Genomic DNA, 6,251 nt, shown 5'->3' with positions numbered 1-6,251 from the left:
CGCCCCACCCAGTGCCAGTCTCAGGTTCTGGACTGTTCCCTGGGGGAACTTTGATCTGGAAAGAATGAGAGTGACCGATCTGGCAGCTGCCCACGGTGCGATCATGTCACTAAGAACTGGCCTGGGCTGCCCCGGCTGCCTTCCCACCCACTGGGCCACGAACTGCTACCCTGGGGCTCAGCAGCCACGGAGGGGGCCTTTCCTGTTTTCCTTCCTCCCTTGCGCTCTGGGTCATCCATTCACTGCTCCTTCACTAGTTCACTCACTCATTCAGCACTTGTCCCCTAGCATTCACTGATCCAACAAGCACTGGCTGGCACTTGGGCTGGGCAGTGGGGACAGACGGATGGATGAGACAGGCTCCTACCCTTTCGGGGAGCTCCTCGCTTGAAGGGGCTGGGGAGACACACAGACACACCCAAACAGATGATTACTCAAGAGAGACACCAGGCCAGTGTTGGAGGAGCAAGAAAGGGAAGGAGAGCGAGGGATTTATTTCAATGGCCATAGGGAGGTCGTGGAGATGAGGAGTGGTGAGAGGCTTCACCCGGGGGGCTTCCCAGAGGAGGAGGCATTTAAAAGCCAGTCTGTGAAGAACTGAAAAATGAGCAGGAGTTTGTCAGACAGGATGGCAGACAGAAGGGATGCTTTGGGCAGAGGGATCCACACAGGCCCATCACAGAAGTATGAACCGGCTTTGGGCATTTGCTGGGTGTTGGGCATCTGAGAGGTGGGAGGGTGGAGAAAAGGGTGGGGACTGGTCAGGAAGGGTCTTGCATGCCATGCTAAGGAGCATGGACTTCATCCCGTTGGTGAAGGGGATTCATGGGGAGGTGGGGGGTCAGTTTGATTTTAGTGAGATGCCTCTGGGGACTTGGAGGGGAAATGGCAGCCTGGTTGGCACTCGTGCTGGTCTTCACTCTCCAGGCCTCCCCGAGGAGGGGCTAGTGCCCCTGGACACCTCCCCAACAAGGCCCCAGCCCCAGTTAGTCTCCAAAATGCTCCTGAGGAAGCCCAGCATATCTATGGGTTGCAAAAGGCTGCAGAAGGCCCCTGGCGCAGGCCTCAGCCCATCCCCCACCCCTCCGCCTGTCCACCCCACCCCCATGGCCCTTTCTGACGGAGGCGGCCTTTTGCTGGGCTGAAAGAGGACACTGCCTGGCCTGCGGGGGGGCCCCTGGGGAAAGCCCGGTGAGCAGTAGCCTGGTGCGCAGGCTCCTCTCGTCCCAAAAGCCTGTGAGCCAGGCCCTATAAATAGCCCCTCCCCCGGCCCCATCTCCGAGAAGCAAAGCGGGGAGGGGTGGGCTGGTTCAGGCTGGGCTGATGAGGGACCAGGCTTGAAGTGAGGGTTTTGGAGGGGGTAGGATACTCGGCTAGGGGAGGAGGCTAGAGTTTTAGGTCCGGTTCTGCTCCCTATAGTGCCTGCTTGCCCCTCTGGGTCTTAGGGTCTCTCTGAGTTGAGGGGAGCCACTCCGGAGGGTAGCGAGAGTGTACACGTGGACTGTTATTGTAAGGGGAGGGGCCGGTCCTCCTTCCTCTGGTCTCTGGGCGGGTTTCCGGAGGCCAGAGGGTCCGGATATGAGGCGTGAGGCCCCCCCAGGCCGGCTTCTCCTGCCCCAGATCCTCCTTCCTTAGTCCCCAGTGGCCCAGGACAGTCGGCTTGTAACTGCTCTGCCCCTGCTTGCCTGGACCCTTGGGCAAGAGCTTGCCCTCTCTGGGCCCCAGTCTCCCTTCCGGCTCTGCAGTGCCCAGGGTGGGGGTAGGGAGCTGGGGTGAGTCAGTGCAGAGGCCAGGCCATGGGATCACGGCTTTGGGGCTGGGACCTGAAGGGGAGGCTCCTGGAAATGGAAAATGTGAGCCGAACTGCCTATCTGGGTTGGAAAGCAGCTTCTCCACCCACACCCTGCCCAGCCCCCACCTTTAGGGGAGGACAGCTTGGGGGAACCCCTCCAGCAGGGCTGGGCATGGATGATACTTGTTCTCTGGGTAGCCTGGGCTTCAGGGGAGGCTAGTGGAAAATTCCTCCTCCACTGAGGCCAACAGGGCCCAAAGTTGCAGGGGGTGGGTGTGGGGGTATAGAGGGTGGGAAGCCCTGCTCTCTACTTCCTTCCCCAGATGAGGGCCACCCTTAGAATTTTGTATGTAACAGCCCCTGCCAAGTAGACCCCACAGCACCCGCCATCTGTACCTTCCAGAGACCCACTTCCAGGCCTGGTTAAAGAGTTTACCAGAAATGGGTCACATGACATGTATGTTCAGACTCATGCATACACTAATGGTCACACATGCATTACAATACACACATTTAATATACGTAGGCATATGTAGACACACATGACATACATACAAACATGATTACATATGGGCTAAGGGCATATTTTGATGTACTGTAGACACACATGTATGTGTGTGTACTTACATATGTTCACCACCTATGGGCAAATGCATATAAAAACCCTCCTATAACCATGGGTACTTGCAAATGTGCACATACATATCCCCCACACATCGTGTATGTGCAGCTGTGTGCACAGATATGTATAGACTCCATAACCCCCACATTGTTCATCCATGCAGACAAAGGTACATTGGCACACTATCCACACACAGGCGAAAGGTGAACATCCGAGAGAGTGTCTTCTGGGATGGAAGGCTGTAGTTTAAAGTAGGGTTTGGTGGGAGGGGAGTTGGAGTTATCCAGGAGGCAAGAGTCTCTTTCCGACCTCCAAGGGGTCTGAGGTTTCGGAGGTTGGTTCTTGTGGCTCCCCTTCAGGCAGGCAGAGCTGTGGGGAGGAGGGCAGAGATCCACGTGCCCCCCTCCTGGGCACAGCTCTGGTCTTTGCTAGAGATGAGACCTGGGGTCTCCGAGACCTGCCGACTCTGGGGCCTTCTGCTCCTGCACAGCCTCCCACATGGCTTCAACCTCGCTCCTTATCATTCCTCTTGGCCCCTGAACCCAGCAACCTGGCAGGAAAAGATAAGTGTAAGCCCTGTGTCCCCACCCCTACAGATCTCCTAACAAGGCAGTGGTTTCCAGGGGCAGAGGCTGGATTCAGGATTTGGGAGGAGGAGCATGGGATGGCATGTTTGCAGGGGTGGTGGGGTTCCATCCTGGAGTACACTTCTTTCTCTGAGACCTGGTTAGCTTGTTCCCTGTGGGTACCTTCAGCTGTGGACCATGAACGGTGGGGTATGGCTGGTTTTATGCATCTTCCCAGTTACAAAACCTGGTTTCCAAGGCTGTTACCTGCCTGGCAATTCAAGGGCTCCATGGAGGGTGGGGCAGGGCCAATCAGGGCCTGGCAGATAATGGATTCTGGCCTGGCTCATGACCCTTCAACTGGAGGTCTTCCTGGTGAAGGGGCCTGGAGGGATCCTCAGGGATCCCCAGTGAGATCAACAGCTGCTGCCTTTGGCTCAGTGCAAAGGCCGATGTGACCTTGGAGACAGGCCCTGTGTGGCCCCGTAAGTCCCACATAGCTCACAATTCCCTCCACAACTCCTTATAACGCACTCTCTCTGTGACCTACCTTTGTGAATGGCGTCCTCGTGCCCCCCAGATGCTCAGTACAGGATTTGGGAGTCACCCTTGCCTCTCTCCCCTCCCTCATCCCCCATGGTCACCCATCCCAGTCTTGCTGGCCCACGGGCTCTCTGATTAGTCCCCTCCTCCCAGACTTTCAATCAGCCAGTGTTTACTGAGCACTTACTAGAGCCGGTTGTCACTCCAGGTGTGGCTCCAGTGGGTGGGTCTGATGGGTGTCTGTGGGTGTGTGCGCCCATGCACGTGGGCCCGTGAGGTGGAGAGGGAGCAGGGCAGTACTGTGCAGTGGGCAGAGCCGCTCCTGCCTGGTGCAGGGGATTTAACACCACTGTTTCTGTCCTTGCCCACCCTGTAAGCCTGTTGGGAGTTCACTCGGGACCTGAGGAGTCTGAGGGCTGCGTGGAATGTTCAGCAGAGAGATCCTGGAGGCAGGTGGGTGTACCAAGAGAGGCTCAGGACAGAGGCTGGGTGGGGGCATGAAAGGGGGAGTCCTTGGGTTGGAGGTGGCAAGCGCCCATGCATGTGGGAATAGGTGATGCCACCCGGGGAGGGTGTGTGAAGTCCACCACAGTTAAGGCATGACTGAGAGAGGAGTCACTTAGAAAGGTCACTAGGAACAAAAAGGCAAAGAGGTGGGAGGCTACTTCCCAAGTCAGGAGAGTGAGGCCACGGGAAGAGCTTGGAGGAGGAAGGAGTGGTTCTTGAGGGCTACTGCTAAAGGGCCATGGGGTGTCATTGGAGACCTCTGAGGAGCAATTCCAGGGGAGTGGAGCCTCTGGCCAATGTGGGGAGCAGGGAGCAGCTGCGTGGACTTGGCTGAATTTGTCTGTTGCCCCAGAAGGTGTGCTCAGACTGGCAGGAAGGAGAGAGAAACACCTCAAATCCTGGGCCAGGACTCTGGGTTCCAGTCCTATCTTTGGCTGTCTTGCTGTGGCCTTGGGCCAGTCGCTGCCCCTCTCAGAGCTTCAGTTTCCCCACCTGAGGCCCGTAACTCTAACTTCCCTGACTTTGCAGTTTCAGTCTGGCAAGGATTTGATGTTGAAAGCTGACTGACGGAGGGACTCTGTCAGGCTTGTTGCACATCCTGCTTCAAGACTAGAACCCAAGCAGAGCACACACGGGACCAGCAGGCGGCTGAGGGGTCAGAGCCAGGTGAGGGGGAGCTGAAGGGGCAGGGCGGCAGGCGCCAGAGCCCGCAGACTTGGTGGGAGGTCAGCCTCCCTGCTCGCTGACATCAGGGCTGGTGAATGTGAAGGGTGTTCAGGCTGGTTCAGCAGCCCTCACCTCCCTCACAGCCTGGTACTGGGCAGGACCTGAGCCGGAGGAGAGTGAGGGGAGGGGCCTCGAGGAAGGGGCCGAGAGGAGCCCCCTGGGCCCGGGAGTACAGCCTAAGCCTCACCCTAGTTGTTATGGAGCCAGCTCATAGTGTGTGCTGGTCCTCAGTCCCACCCGCTCCTTCCCCCAGAATTGCCACCTCCCTCCATCCCTCCTTCCTTTCCTCCCTTCCCCACCCTCTGACCCTCTTCGTCACACTCATGGTTCATCTCTCCCTCTCCCCTAGGCTCATCTCCAGCTCCTGACTCAGTGGTCTGACTGCCGAGGGAAAGGAGCCAAGGGGGATGGTTTGATTCTTGCCCAGTCTGCCTTCCCAGAACTCACAGCGAGCCCCGTTGCCCTTGACGTTCTGGACCTCAGCTCCAGATGGAATCCTGCCCTTCCCTAAGCAGCCCCTCCCGGATATTCTCAGGGTGCATCAGGGGGACCAGATAACTGACCTGAAGTTGGGGAGTGTGGATGGATCCTGGGAAGCCAGTCTCTACTCTATCGCCTCCTCCTCCCCACAGAGTTCCTGCCCCAGGGCTGAGCCAGACGTCATTCTCTTGGATGACGGTGAGAAAGCCTGCCCTCTGCCCATGCCCCATGATGCTGGCTGCCCAGGCTCATGCTCAGGCACTTGACCAGATGCATGCCAGTTGTGGGGCCAGGGATAAAGCTGCCCAGTCCCAAGACTTCCTCACACAGCCCTTCCTTGGGTCCTGCAAAGGTAGGAACTGGGCTTTTCAGGCTGAGACCAGGGTCTTTGAACTCGAGGCTCCTGTGCTCAAACCTGTAGGGGCTATGGGTGTTGTCTGGGGCAGCAACTGCTGCAGCGTCTCACTGTCTGTATCAGAGATTCCACCCAGAGAAAGAATGCAGGAGTGGTTTGGCTCACCCTGTCCAGACGGCTACTTGGAACATACATATGCGTGCACACACACATGCATGCCTTTTGGCACTCAACTTGCTCATGAAATAATTGCTGGAAGGCTCCTTGGATTAGGTAACCCAGCGTTCCTTCCTGTTCCTATTGGCGGACGGGGGATGGTCAGCGCTCAGCATCTGATCCAGCTTCTCGGGACAGTGCAGGCCAGTCCACGAGGTCCGGGGCTCCCATCCTCGAAAGTGGAACTTGACAGGAACAAGCCTTTCAGACATCACATTTCTGTGGGTCATTGTGGGCGGGCCTCCTTCCAGGTGGGCCAGGCCCGGGAAGGAGGAATTTCATCAGAAAAAGCTTTTGCATAGAGAAGGATGGGATGTTTCTTTTTTCTTTTTCTTTTTTAAAATCAATTTGACAATATACAAGGCAACTTACAATATCTTTGCCCATCATCCCATCACCCTCAAGCAACAATTGTTCCCATTCTTTCCCTTTCTTGTCATAGTG

This window comes from Trichechus manatus, unplaced genomic scaffold (genome assembly GCF_000243295.1).
Source record: "Trichechus manatus latirostris isolate Lorelei unplaced genomic scaffold, TriManLat1.0 scaffold00040, whole genome shotgun sequence".
In the NCBI taxonomy this organism is placed as follows: domain Eukaryota; kingdom Metazoa; phylum Chordata; class Mammalia; order Sirenia; family Trichechidae; genus Trichechus; species Trichechus manatus.
Note: the sequence above shows the minus strand (reverse complement) of the source record.